The 16,369-nt window shown below is 31.9% G+C and overlaps 1 long non-coding RNA gene across 2 annotated transcripts; it reads left to right on the top strand.

Annotated features, from left to right (window-relative positions):
• The first annotated feature begins 7,325 nt into the window (after window positions 1-7,325).
• Window positions 7,326-14,909, top strand: LOC143083679 (uncharacterized). 2 transcript variants are annotated; one of them, XR_012980836.1, is made up of 2 exons: window positions 7,326-7,451; window positions 9,829-14,909. It is a non-coding gene; the product is annotated as an uncharacterized LOC143083679 (long non-coding RNA). The 2 variants fall into 2 exon arrangements; XR_012980835.1 differs by lacking the exon at window positions 7,326-7,451 and adding an exon at window positions 7,503-7,646.
• The last annotated feature ends 1,460 nt before the right edge of the window (window positions 14,910-16,369 follow it).

Below are 16,369 nucleotides of genomic sequence, written 5' to 3'. Positions count from 1 at the left end.
TATCAGTTCAATACAAGATGGAATCTTCGAAGGAAATCATTTATTGAAGTTTTTGGATCTGTCTTTCAATAGAATAAGTAAAATACGCAAAAACACGTTCAAAGGACTCAAAAATTTACTTTCGTTAGATCTCAGCGCCAACAATTTGAAAAATGAAAACATGTCGTTTGAAAGTTCTGCCTTTCATTTTTTGGAGAACTTGAAGATTTTGAATATTAAAAATAATTTCCACACTTCGTTCTTGCCAGATTTATAAAGACTTCGGACACTAGAATCACTGTCGATAGATTGGGTATCGGACAAAATTGCAGTTCTTACTGACAATTTTATACACTTGAAACACCTAAGAAGTTTAGATCTATCCGGTTCTACTGGTAATTGCACAATGAACATACTTACAGAGGCAACATTCTTGTCTCTTTCTCAATTAACCCATATCAATCTGTCTAAATGCAGAATACATTATATCTACAAAGGAACATTTGAAAGTATGAAAAATATTTCGGAGATGTGTCTTTTAATAGTTGTTTGAGATTCGCATGGCTTGAAAATATAGCCGCAGATTTACAATACACAGCAGTCAAAATCCTGAAAGTAAACTACATTCATTGTACTTTCGAAATGAGCACACTACTGAAGAAATCCCACATTCGGAATTTAAGAAACACATCTCTTGCTAGATTTGAAGCCGCTGGAAACCGTATTCCAAGAGTAGAATATGGGGCCGCGAAGTACTTTCCGAAATCATTTGAAAGTGTGAATGTAAGGGACAACGCTTTTTCCTTCGGCAAATATCTCTTTGGTTTAGTTAGACTACCAATAAAATCTTTAGATATTTCAGAAATTTCCTCTTCACATAATGTTCCCACAAGCTACATAGAGACATGTGATTCTCAATCAGATACTTTTACAATGAATTCTGAAAATAACTTGTTGTCTGATTTACATTCACGCTTTGATTTCCAGATAAAGAAGTTTGATCATTTGTTGCCCGACTGCCAGTACCAAGAAAACTAAGAAAAATATCACTTACGTCAAGCAAAATGAAATTTGAAATACCAAATTCGGATTCATCACAAATGAAATAACAAATCTTAATTTTAGTGACAATATCTTGCACACATGGACAGCCCTATAACTAATGTAAATAACATGACAGTTTTAGACTTATCTTCGAACTTTTGTTCTAATGTTTCAAAGATATTTTTCAGTGAAGACTTTATCAACTTAAGATATTTACTACTACAAAATAATCTGTTGGGACTCATTCTACCATTGGATGTCGATGGAGAAATATTTCAGAATCTTCAGAACGTAGTTCACATTAATCTCTCGAAAAAAAAATATCAAATATACCAAAAATGTTATTTAAAAAACAAGAACATCTAGAAAGATTAGACCTCAGTGAAAATATTATTGATGATATCAACTTTAAAGTTTCTCATATGAAAAAGCTCATGTTTTTGAATTTAAGAAAAAATAGAATATCTATGCTGAGTAAATATGCCATCAACGGATTGGACTTAATAGCCAAAATGAACACAAATCTAACCGTCGATCTTAGTGGAAATAATCTTGTATGTAATTGTGGTTCTCTGTCTTTTGTCAATTAGATAATTGACACCACTACGTATCTTCAGATTCGTGAACTTAAGATTCGTGAATAATACGAATGTAAGACATCACAAAACGCAGTCAGTCTTCTTCGAAACCCTAGCGAAGTTTACGAAACAATACAAAAGGAATGTATGTCATATGAAGGTTTAATAATTGGAGTAACTACAGGAATTTTTATATTTATTGTTATACTTTGTGGTGGTATTGTTTACAGATATAGATGGAAACTGCGCTTTCTTTACTACATGGTCAAATCAAATGGCATGACCCCGAACCTAAATCCGTCAACAAGGATGACAGACTATATATGCACGATGCTTTCGTGTTATATGCCAACGAAGATCATACATTTGTCCACAAAACACTTCTTCACAAATTAGAGAAAAATGGTGGGGTTCAATTGTGCTTGCATAGGCGTCGAATATTACATCTGCAATTCATTACAGCTGGAAAACAATTGTCATAATGTCTTCAAATTATTTAGCTTCGTACTGGTGTATGTTCGAATATAATATGGCTAAAATGGAGAGTATATATGAACGCAATTGTGAGAACATTCTTTTCCTGGTATTTTACAAGCAAATTTCTGCTTGCGATCTTCCACTTCAAATACTGGAAATGGTTAAGTGTCAATTATATATTGAGTATCCAAATGATGAGTACGGTGACGTTGTCTTTTGGGAACAGCTTATAAGGGATATCAAATCTTACTAGTGAATATGTCCTCTATTTAACGCCATGTATCGTTTATTATGTACAAGGATTCCCGGTATGCATTAGGGTTTATATTTGTGTTAGGTTAGATGTTTTATTTAGAGACAAAATGTAAATATTATTACTTCGTCTGATAAAGATAAACTATTGCTTTAGCAAATATAAATACTTGATTTCCTTTTCATGTCAGTAAACCATTTGTGTTACAATTTTGTCATACTAAATACATACATGTATATAAAACTAAATACATAACGTGCTTTAAAGAGTTTACATTTGAATAAAAAATTAACAAATATTTTGGGTTTTTTTCCCATCATTTATGTTAGTAAGTTAAGATGATCTTCATTTGTTCAAAACTACTAGGCAGATATTCGGACGAGATTTCTATTCCGTTGGTAGCCTGTTATGATACAAACTAGTTAAATCTACACCTTCTAACTTTTGACAATAAATTAGATAAGGACCTTTATTGGTATTGTTATATTGATCGTTCTCAGTAGCTGGAGATCATGTGTAAGTGCACAGTAATGCCAGGTCGGAATATGGACATGCCATCGAGGTTCAAAGATCAAATAAATAATGAAGTTGAATAGCGATCGATAATTTTAGCTGACGAAAAATCACAGAGATACGGATGAATGAATAATATAATAGTCCATTTAAAACATATAAACCGCAGAATAAGAAGCCAAGAGAATATTCAAACTCATGGAAAAGAAATTTACAGAGCCTTGGCAAAAAATAGAAAAACAACTTTATTTTTGATAACGATATTCATGGATGTGTTGGGTTAAGTTAACATTGAATTAAATAATCAACGACATATAATTTTTATAGACTTGTATCACATATCCACGAAGTAAAAATTATTCCATAATCCACATCAATTTGTATCCACAAAAAAAATGAATCCAGAGTAAAAAAACAACGCTACAAAAGAGACTGAAGACTGTGCGCTATACAGTCTTCAATACTTCATTACTATTATCCGCGCACTCTGCGTGTGTGACACAAATAATGATTCAAAAGATTTGTTAACGATGAACGGCTGAAATCGATACTTTAGATATTATGGTGACCGATACGATGTGTCTGTATTAAGAACCAACATGTGTTCGCGGTAGTTGAAATTTATGTTCTAGAATCGAAGTTGGTCGTGCATTTGCACAGTATCTGATATATCTTTTAATGGTAAGCACAAATTTGGCCTAATGAAATCTTATCAAGGTGATTTCTAATAATCAACAGTTGGTTTAATTTTGTGCTTTCTGGTACCTTTTGATTAATAGTGGTGTTCTCTGCAGTTAACACAAAATATTTCGTCAAATCTTAAACACCAAACCACTGCTGACTATTTAATGTGGCGAAGGTCACAAATTGTACACAGATGTGACATTTCTGAAATTTAAAACTTCAATGTCATGTAGGTATGTTGTATAAATTGGTACAGAACAGAATGCCAAAAAAAGGTATCGTATAAAAAATAATTGTTGACACATGTATTATAGTCGACTGGTACGTTCCAAACTGATACACAAATATCGACTCCCTAAGGGTGACTGATGAATAGAAGTATGGTCCCCATTGATCTCCCCCCCCCAAACAGCAGTAAAACCTTCGCCAAAGTGGGGCGTCAGATTGGCCGTGCGGGATGTACAAATGTGCAGCCACTTACTGCCAGAACGGGTATGTTCAATCCGATGCCTTTTGTAAAGAAAGTGCCTCACTCTTTTCACGTTAAGAACCCTTTCAACAACTCTTTGTGGGTCCGTTGGTAACCAGTTGCAAGGCTACATTTCTGTCTCTATCCAATATACCCTCATTTCTACTCATACTATATTTCTTCGAACCTTATCCTGGACGCCTCTATAACAGTACTTACCTATTATATTTATTCTCAATTTGTTCTCGTCCTGAATATGCATAAACTTATTGCCACTGGAAGTTTAGCAACCAACAACCAATCAAATATTGGAAGAATGTTGGTAGACCGGGTTATTTTGTTATCTTCGTCCACCAGTATACCAACGTTTCAATGAAAGTATTAAACCCTTTCCCGAAATGTAACCATCAATGAATGGAATTCTTTTTCTTATTTGTCTATTTTTGTTTCGGGAATCTGTTTGTAGTTATTATTTACACACCGAATCTAAGCACCTATTTCACAATGTGTAAATTGTTTGCAAATACCCAACTGTGACTTATACCTTAAATTAAACTATATAACTCCGCCCCATTTATGTGTTTTATTAAAGCAAAACTATTTGTGCATGCTACTAAAGGAATAATGATTTGACGGATTTGAAATAATTGAGAATAAATAGTAACGATATAAAACAAAACAAAAAAAATAATAAAGAAATGACAAAAATTGGCAATGTGCAAAGAAATAAAGAACGAAGAAAAATCGGGTTATAAAATACATAAGGCATGAATGAGAAAAACCTATCCAGACGTTCGTGCATGTTATGATTAAGATTTCTGTACTTTAGATATCATAAATATATATAAAAATCCATTGATGTGGAAACAACAATTGATTACGAAATGACCTTACACTTCGTCCTTGAAGAGGTAATATATATTAGATTTAAATATTGATTTAACGCATGACTAAAAACCGTTTTACAAGAGACCCAAGGTTGGTGATTTAACAGATATCATTGTATCTTTTGTCATTAAATATGTTTTTATCTTCTGTGGTTATAAAAGAAATATAGTTACAAAGCACGTGGTTAACTTGTATTTGAATATGAACGACGTCTTTATCCCGAATGTAAAATAACAAATGAATAAGGCAGTTTACAACCAATTTAATCAATAGTAATAACAGGTGAGATATACAAATATATGCTTAAATGTGTAATACGGACCTGTATTCAATATATAGGTTTGATTTTCAATGATTCAAATCATACAGATTTTTTTTCTTTTTTAATCTCAAAACTCCGTTTAGGCTTTTTTTTGCTGAATTAGATTGCATGATTATTAATTACAGATCTCTAATGTTAGGTAAAAATGGGTTTATTATGGAAACAGGATGACTTTGCTGCGCATCTGAGAAACCAATGACAAATTGTGACTACAAACACGTTTAAAAACATAAATGTGATTAATTGAAAAGTAAACAAAAACAAAGGAAATGGACTTAAAACCCTGCAAATGATTGAAAAGTATTAACAAAAATTTAGATCGTCAAGGTAAATTCAAAAAAAGAAGTCCACAAAATCTAATAAGTTCGACGCTCCACTATATTAACGAACGACACGAATGAAGAACAATCGTCTTTTCACTTTAACAAGGTATTGAATTTTTTTTGGAAATAGTGGGTTGAACCTGGATTGAAAACTAAATGAACGCCGTTAAAAATTTATAAATCAATCCTCCTCCCCAGAGAAAAAGAAAAAAAACTCAAACAATACGACTTAAACAATATGAGAACAATTGAAAAAAAAACAAGGAACGTAGGTAAAATCATCTTTACATCACTGACTGGCCTTTACAAATTAAAAAGATCAATACCATACGGTACACTTTAAAAAGTTCCATCATAATAATTGTGAAAACAATTATAACAAGTAAACCAACGGCTTTGCTGTAAATTCAAAAACAATAACAACAGGAAACGTCTGTATCAGACAACAACCATACCCAATTATAGGCTCTTGACATTGGAAACGCATTTATAGAATGACTTGTTAAACCAATGAAACAAAGAACTGTTGTACTATTTTGTTGTCGGACTAATTGACCCATTCTGTACGCCTTTTCAGCTGTAATCAAAATCAATAACCATAACAACCATGTAAATAATATATAAAATGAAATGGCCCTGGTAAACTTTCTTTTTTTTATTTGAAATTCCCAGTGCATTTACATTTTTAAACCGTAAGACAGGGGTATTTAAGGGCCATTTTTTGCTCTAGAAATACAAATTTTTGGGAAATACTTTGACGGTTATATAAACATGACGTTCTCCTAATGGCCAGAATTTATAAAGCAGTTCACGTTCACACGCCCTTTACCTGACTAAACCATATTTTGTACAAATTTTTCCTTTTTTTATATACATTCTGACTTCTTATCTTTTGTTCAAGCAGAAGTTAACCTGGAGAGAAATGAATATCGAGATGTGCATAGTTCACGATGCAGCCGATTGACTTCTTTTAAAATGAGTTATGCTTGTCAGTTGTTGTTTATAAATGCTTTTTTATTACTGGGTACTTGATAATGACGACGTAATTTTTCTAGATTTTGTAAAAAATTCACAACTGTCTAAACCCGAGTGATTCAATTTCGACAACTACGAATTGAGGCGACAAATTGATTTCTATATATGTGACTTAAAATGATGGTATGCGTACCTGATACAGCAATCGAACGACAAAATACATCTAAAGGTAAATATACTGTCTTCAATAAGATAAAGACAATTGTCTACTAACTTTGTATAGTTCATATTTGCATAGATGTGTTATGATATATCAGGAAAACATTTGGCTTTATAACTCTTTTGATCTGAGCGTCACTGATGAGTCTAATGTAGACGACACGCGCGTCTGGCGTATTAAATTATACTCCTGGAACCTTTGATGACCTTTTTTCACCTGATAAAGACAGGCTACTAGTGTTACAGCGATTCATATTGCTATACAAAGCAGTGGTCATTTATCAATTTGCCAATAAAATAGACACAATTAAGATTGCGCTCCTAATCCATAGCAATAAAACATGTTCTGATGGTGTTACTCCATAATGAAATTTGAGATAATGACACTATTTCTATTTTTGAATAACAATTGTTCTGTTTAGAACAAGAAAAAAGATAATTAATTGTTTATTACTTCTCTGTAAATCAGATGCAGTCATCTCAAATAGTCACAACTAACGCCACTTTGATATGAGAAGACTACAATCTAAATTTATTTATAGATTATAAATAACGTTTTAAATACGCATTATTTAACAGCGTTTGTGAACTTTAAACTGGGGAAAATTTACGACCAATCATTTTATATAATATATCAAGTTAAACATCTTGTTCCGGGTTTGGTAACTTTATATTACTATAGAAGTGTGCGTGTTATTTTGTTATTCTTTGGATACTGGTATCATGTGTAAGTATTTATTTGTTTATTTTCAGAAAATCGTATCATGGGGAGAAAGACATAACTAATTTTGTATGAAACAATTAAATCTTCCTTATGCTGGTATGCAATGCTGCAACTTTATTAAACTGAGATCAATATTTAAAACGGAATACTCAAGTAGCATTCAGATACAAATGAGTACTGTCATACTCTCAGATACAGGTGAGTACCTTCATACACTTAGGTACAAGTGAGTACTTAAATACACTCAAATACAATTAAACTGATCATAGATACCAGGACTTAATTTTGTATATACGCCAGACGCGCGTTTGGTCTACAAAAGACTTATCAGTGACGCTCGAATCCAAAAAAGGTTAAAAATGCCAAAGTACGAAGTTGAAGAGCATTGAGGACCAAAACACCTAAAAGTTTTGCCAAATACAGTTATGGTAATCTATGCCTGAGGTAGAACAGCCTTAGTATTTGAAAAATTTAAAATTTTGTAAACAGTTAATTAATGAATATAACCATATCAATGATAATTCATGTCAGCACAAAAGTGATGACTACTGGGCTGGTGATACCCTTAGGGAAATAAATCTCCTCCAGCAGTGGCATCGACCCAGTGGTAGTAAATAAACTCATCATAGATACTAGGACTCAATTTTGTATATACGCCAGACGTGCGTTTCGTCTACAAAAGACTTATAAGTGACGCTCGAATCCAAAATGTTAAAAATGCCAAATAAAGTACGAAGTTGAAGAGCATTGAGGACCAAAATTCCTAAAGGTTTTTCCAAATACAGCTAAGGTAATTTATGCCTGAGGTAGAACAGCCTTTATTAGTATTTGAAAAATTTAAAGTTTTGTAAACAGTTAATTTATGAATATTACCATATCAATGATAATTCATGTCAGCACAAAAGTGCTGACTACTGGGCTGGTGATACCCTCGTTAGAACTTTCATACACTCAGATTCAGGTGAGAACTTTCATAATTAGTTTAACTCCGCATCAAAGAAACACACAAAACAATTTGGTAAAGGTTAATACCCAAAAAACTATTTAACTGGACACAACGATAATAACGAAGCACAAAGATACTCGGTTATGCAGGAGCTAGTAAAATCAAATGTGCTCGGCCACAAAAAAAGGTACAGTGCAATACTCACAAAACACATTTAATCTAATTTTGAAATGAATGTTTGTGTCTTTTGTAGTTTGATACCTTGTCAATGACTGTCGGTTCTAAATATTATTTGTATTGTCCAAATACGAATTTAATTAATTTGGTTTTGACATTTAAGTTGTCTTTGTAAAATTGGTTTACAACTGTATAAACCCGCGCTATTAAGTTTTGACAACAACAATTAAAGGCGGCATGACCAAATAAGAATTATAGTTGGTTTTGACATTATAGTTGTAACATTGGTTTACAACTGTATAGACCCGTTTTATTAAGTTTTGACAACTGCAATTAAAGATGGCATGTCGACATCTACTAAATGGATGCAAATGAAGTGTAACCTTGAGACAGCAACCCAATGACAAAGGACATCTAGAGGTCAACAAATGACATACAAGTAACTGTACAGTTGATCAAGCTGTAAATGGCACCGACTCTAGAAAAAAGATTAGAATAAAATTGACGTCGCCTATTTAAGATCTGAAAGCAACAGACAATGTTCTAGGACATAGATCAAAAACACTTCAGAACGAAATTGGTTAGATATCACTTCTGGTGAACGTTTCCTCGCCATCTGCCAAGTTGTCAACACTTAATTTATTTGAAATATCATTAGTGTGTTCTTTTTCTTTAAGTCTAGAGTTTAAAAAATGTCGAATTTTTCTAAATATGTGGATACAATGTATTCTAACACTTTCATATATTTCTATATTCGTATAAGGCACAACTTTTCGAAATTTTGATTTCTTGTGCTCTTCAACTTTGTATCCGATTTTGCTACCAATGAGGTTATACAGACGAACCGCACGTCTCTGGTAACCAATTATAAGCCTTGTATCTTTAATGAGGTATATTAACTGAAATAATACATAATCCAAAAACAGCAAGGTGGAAAATTATCTAATTAGCACAAATTCTATGAACGATTTAGTTTATCTTCCTTTTTTCATTGAATTAGTTTTCAGATTATTTCCCATCATTGAGCAATGCGCCATTTCAGAATCTAATGCATACGTAGTAATATTTTCAAAAATGTACACCACTACGTCGTAATTGGCTGAAAACGTACAAACAATTCAACCAATGTCGTGACGTTATTTTTATTTTGGGGTACGAACAATGATAGTACCCATAGTCCATTATAATCTGAAACGGCCAATTGCATTTCATTTCTAAGTAAGTCTGAAATATAATAACTGTATATTTTCTCTGCAGGGAACATCAACCTTCCTTACATCCTAGTTCCTGTCTTTGTATTACTAACTAGGTGCAAACATGTAATACCCCATGAGATACAGGAATGGAAAGCATGTCACTTCGCTAGTTCTTGTCGATGCCAAAACGTTCCTCGTTCACAAAATATAATAGCAGATTGTTCAGGAAAAGATCTACTTCGTATACCTAAGCTACCACACAATCTTCAAAATTTGTTTCTCCAAAACAATAATATCAGTAGAATTGAAGATGGGATTTTCAAAAACAGTTCTAAACTAAAGACTTTGGATTTGTCTTTTAATAGAATAAGCTATTTAAGAAAGACCTCGTTCAAAGGACTCCAAAATTTGATTTCGTTGAATCTAGGCAACAATGATTTGAAATATGAAAACAAGTCGTTTGAACTTTCAGCTTTTTATTTTCTGGAGAACTTGAAAAGCTTGAATATAAAAAGAAATGTCATCACCTCATTTGTGCCAGACTTATGGAAACTTCGGTCCCTCGAATTACTGTCAATAGATTATATTGCAGACAAAATTGCAATTCTCGATGAGAAATTTTCAAATTTAAAAAGACTAACAGGTATAGATCTATCTGGTATTACAGGAAATTGCAAAATGCCTATATTAACAGAGAAAACATTTTTGTTCTTGCCTCAAATAACTCATTTAAATATATCCAAATGCAAAATACAACATATTTTTAAAGGAACGTTTAAGATATTAAGAAATATATCCGAACTTGATGTGTCTTTAAATACATGTTTGAGATTCGAAACGCTTGAAAATATAACCACTGATTTGCAACACTCGGCAGTTAAAATCCTTAAAGTAAACAATATTCATAGTATTTTCGGAATGCCTACAGTACTGAATACTTCACATATTTGGAGTTTAAAAAACACATCACTTGTTAGATTTGAGGCCACTGGAAACCGTATTCAGAGAATAGAATCCGGTACAGTAAAATATTTGCCTCCGTCCTTAACAAGTGCGGATTTAGGCGACAACATGTTTTCTTTTGGAGAATATGTGATTGAATTGAAGGATCTGCCAATTACATCACTAGAAATTTCGGATAATTTTTCTCCTCATAATGTGTTTAACTCTTATATAGAGGAATGTCCTCTTACAGAAGAGACTGTTACAATTAATTCAATTAACAACTTGTTTTTTTATGAACGTCCATTTTTTGAAAAGTGGAAAAAGAAATCTACATTTTTTCCTGTGCCCGAAAAGCTGAAAAAATTTATATGTAAGTCTAACTACCTGAACTCTGAAATACCCAACATAGGTTTCAAGGCAAATGAGTTAAACTATTTAAGTCTAAGTGATAATGTCTTGCATACATGGACAGGTCCAGTAACGAATATAAGAAAATTGACTGATTTAGACCTTTCAGCAAACTTTTGTTCTAATATTTCAAAGAATTTTTTCAATCAAGATTTCATTAATTTAAGATGCTTACTGCTTCAAAACAATCTATTAGGTCTCGTTCTACCTACGGATATCGACGGAGAATTATTTCAGAACCTCTATAATGTCGAGTACATTAATCTTTCAAAAAATAAAATAGCAAATATACCAAAACTTTTATTTAAAGAGCAACACAATTTGGAAAGATTAGACCTCAGTGAAAATATGATTGATGACATCAACTTTAAAATATCTCATATGAGAAAGCTCATGTTTTTGAATGTAAAGAATAATAGAATATCAATTCTGAGTAAGTATGCCATGAATGAGTTGGACTCGGTTGCCAAAGAGAATAACAATCTCACTATTGATCTTAGTGGAAATAATCTTGTTTGCAATTGTGATTCTCTGTCTTTCGTCAAATGGATAATAAACACACCAACTAATTTTCTCCGTTTGGAAAAATACGAATGTAAAACATCAAAAAACACCATAAGTCTTTTTCGAAATCCTAGAGAAGTTTACGAAACCATACAAAAGGAATGTATGTCATATGAAGGTTTAATAATTGGAGTAACGACCGGAATATTGATGTTTATTTTTATTCTTTGTGGCGGTATGGTTTACAGATACAGATGGAAACTACGCTATCTTTACTACATGGTCAAGGTCAAATGGCATGATCCCGAACATAAATCAGACAACAAAGATGAACGACTATACATGTATGATGCTTTCGTGTCATATGCAAATGAGGATGACACCTTTGTCCACCATAAACTTCTCAATAATCTAGAGAAAAACGGTGGAATTCAGTTGTGCTTGCATAGGCGGAATTTCCTACCCGGAAATGACATCGCTACTAATATCACATCCGCAATTCATAACAGCCGGAAAACTATTGTCATAATGTCTGCAAATTATTTAGCTTCGTACTGGTGTATGTTCGAATATAATATGGCTAAAATGGAGAGTATCTATGAACGCAATTGTGAGAACATCCTTTTCCTGGTATTTTACGAGCAAATGTCTGCTTGCGATCTTCCACTTAAAATACTGGAACTGGTTCATTGTCAATCATATATTGAGTATCCAAATGATGAGTACGGGGATGTTGTCTTTTGGGAACAGCTTCAAAAGGCAATCAAATCCTAAATGTAAATATGTCCTCTATTTGACGCTACTTATCGTTAATTATATACAAGGACTTCCGGCATGCATTTGGCTTATTAAGTGTGTTACATTAGATGTTTTGTCAACAATATGTAATATAGGTTCTTCTGAAATAGATCAACTATTATTGCTTTAGCAAATATGAATCACGGATTTCCTTGTCTAGAAAGTTAACCGTTTGTGTTATAATTAACCAAATATATGTTTATAAAACGTAATATACAGAGTGCTCTAGAGAACCGCGTAGAGTTTAAATTAGAATCAGAGAGTAACCAAACTTTCGTTTTTTCTCCATCATATATGTTGGTTATATATGATGATTTCATTTGTTCAAAACAATTAGGCAGATATTAAAATAAGTTTGTATATCACGTGAAGCACCTGCTGTGCTATATACTAGATGAATCTTAGTATAGTAACAAGATACTTACATTATGACCTACTGACGCTTGATTACAAATTCTGAATGTACTTTTATTGTATTGTTTTATTGATTATGTTTTATATCAATGTATGATGTATAAATATATATTAATGTCCGGTCGAAATATGGACATACCATCCTATGCCTAGAGTGCAATAACAGTTGACTAGCACTCTTCACGTTAGATAAATCTTATAGAACTGGTCTTTGAAAATTTGGGGAAAATAGTATGAATTTTTAATTATTAAATAGAGCTATGCGTTAAACATGTTAAATGATGATATTATAAAAGGAAAAGCGTATTTTTAAGAATTTGTAATTCTAATTTTAGCATACTTTTGTTTTAATTTTTTTGAATCGTTTATTGTCTTGATTGTTTCATTTCTTTCTGGCTCCAATGATGTTTGAAATAGGTACCAATGCAAAGATTTGTTTTGTTTTTATTGTTTTTTTTATCGTCTTATTTTGTCTAAAATGTGACATTGTAAAAAAACATTAGTATTTTCTTACAATTGAAGTATAAAACACGTTCACTATTTTTATGTTGAAAATATTATGAAAACCAACACTTTTACTTAAATACATTTACTTTTCTTAGACAGCAGAACTTTATGATTTAATATGTGAAGAAACAAAATATTGTATTGCTGTACCAGTATCGTTAAATCGTTTTGTATCACAGATATCCCTATTTTAGATTTTCCGTTGGGAGCGATTTTATTATAAAAAAAAAAACACAGTGTGGTAAATTTTAATTAGTTCTTTTACCTTTAACCAGCAAAATGCGTTACACCTGACTAAAGTAAGTCAGCGGTTAAAAGTTGTTACGTTTTCCTTTAAAGATATGTTACCAGTTTTGAAAACAATTGCCATCAGCTATAATAAAATTAACGGTACTAATTTTCTTGCACCAGATGCGCATATACTGTAGAAGGTATGAATGACCATGTATAGATGTGTTTTTGTTTTGTTTTATGATCATTTACCAAAAGCCGTTTTGTTAAACATCTAACTTATAACTATTTCTTTAGTTTAATTCAAGTATAGAATAAAAAAAAAGTAATACGATACCAATACAAAGGATCTTTTTAAGTAACAAAGGAATAATTGTAATGCGTATTTAATCCGACGAATAATGGAACAATTGTTAGTTAACATGTTAATCGATAATGGGATAATCTAATATATTTTGTCTTACTTTGTCATATTATAGCAATAACAATTGTTTTCGAAAAAGATAAAATATCAAGTTTAAATTTAAAATTAGTAGGATAATAGAAATAAAAAGTGGAGGCGTCACTTTAAAAATTTTTGAGATTTTTTGCCACTTATGATAGGGTTATACAATGGAAAATATTTTTCATATAACATATTCAGTAATGTTTGAAATGTATGCAAGTGGATTAGGAAGACACCTATACTATTCATTTCCGTTGTCTTTAAATATCCAAAGCTGTATACTTTAACTCAATACCCAAATAACCTAGAATTGTCGATATCTTTATTTAGAATAGATGGTGTTTATCATATTTTTTTATATTCTTTGTTTAATAGGTAGTACTCCTATGCTACTTATACTATAAGTTATTTCATTGTATTTTCTTATTGGGGTTCAACAAAACTATATAACTAGATAACATAAAATTGAAAATGGAAATGGGGAATGTGCAAAAGAGACAACAGCCCAACCACATAGCAGACAACAGCAGAAGGTCACCAACAGGTCTTCAATTAGACTATAAGTTATTTCAAATGCCTTGCATTTTCTTATTGGGTTCAACAAAACTAGATAACTAGATAACATAAAATGTTAAGGCATTCTGCTAGCCAAACTGTTAAAAACAGTTTTTCATATTTCCTAATGTTAGACATGTTAAAAAAAACATTTTGAACAAATTCATATTATATATATATATCTGTAATATTATCTTTTTATCATGTGTGCTCATAGAATATAACATACATTTGTGTTTTCGTTTGATTTTCATACCTTCTTTTTTCAACGGTGCGGTGTATCTTCCTTCAAGGAAAACTTGCTTTATTTTGAATAAAATTGTGAGATTTCTCAACTGAATTTTTGATATTTCTCATGTTTGGGCCTTTTATAACCGACTTCGCGTTATGGGGTTTTACAAATAATTGCTTACTAAGGATTTGCTTATCCCAGGCATAGATTACCTTAGCATTACTTGGCATAACTTTTTAGAATTTTGAATCCTAATGCTCTTCAACTTTGTACTTGTTTGGCTTTATAAATATTTTGATATGAGCGTCACTGATGAGTCTTATGTAGACGAAACGCGCGTCTGGCGTACTAAATTATAATCCTGGTACCTTTGATAACTATTACTACATCGACTTCATTTGAACTTTGTTGAATATGCGTCCCATTGCCAATCATACAACATTTTCTAATTTTCATATTAACAATTTGGCTTATTTGATGGATCGCCACAAGAGATGCAAAAACTAGAAAAAAAACATGATTTGAAAAAAACACCATGTAAAATTAACGAAATACTCAATGTCAAAGGTCTAAATCTTGAATGCCGAAGGTCTAAGTAATGGGAACTACAATTAAGGGTAACAGTAGTATACCGCTGTTCGAAAGTCATAAATCTTTCTTGCGAAAAACAAATCCGGGTTACAAACTAAAACTGAAGAAAACCTTAACTAATATAATAGAAAACAACGATACAATAGAAACACTGAAGTGCAACAAAAACACAAAATGATAATGTAACACACACAGAAACGAACTATAAGACAACAACTGCCATGTCTTTAACATTATATTTTTAACTTTATATTGCATTTATACGTGTAAGCACACTAAACCATGAAAGTTATTCTTGAATGGAAGCAAGCCTATTAACGAAACTTTTCCAAATAAAGCAGTAGAATGAGTAAGAAGTAAATTTGAGAATGGAAACGGGGTGTGTGCAAAAGAGATAACAACCCGACCAAACAGAAGAAAACAACCCGAGGCCACCAAAGGGTCTTCAAAAAAACGAAAACAATCCCACACTAGGAGCTTTGTATATTCAGAGTAGATTAAAGATGCGCAAATAAAGTAAAACAATACTGCATTTAATTTATATTATCGATAATCTATTTTCCATCTATCATTACATATATCACTAATGGAGGAAGTTATAGTCTAGTGTTGATGATGTCGAAGTAATAAATCATGACATTCTAATGGAATTAGTTTGGAGGCATAATTTTTATTGGACGTTGGTAAATATTTTGAAGAGTTAGAGTGCACGTTATATACGTCGGTAAGATAGAGAAGCCATCATTTTAATATCCAAATGTTTCTGGTATGTAATTTCTCAAGAAATAAAATCAAAAACGTCACATTTTGTTCCTCAAAATCTTGTTATTGTTAGTCTTTAACCCATTTATAAACGCATGAGTCTAGTGTTTATGTTTGACATCGAGACTTTTACTATCTCACCACATTGCCTAAATTTAAAAGCAATGTAACACTTAAGCGGGTTAAATTCTTTCATTGCTTTTATAATGC

This window comes from Mytilus galloprovincialis, chromosome 7 (assembly GCF_965363235.1).
Source record: "Mytilus galloprovincialis chromosome 7, xbMytGall1.hap1.1, whole genome shotgun sequence".
Lineage (NCBI taxonomy): Eukaryota > Metazoa > Mollusca > Bivalvia > Mytilida > Mytilidae > Mytilus > Mytilus galloprovincialis.
This window is presented reverse-complemented; position numbering and strand designations above follow the sequence as displayed.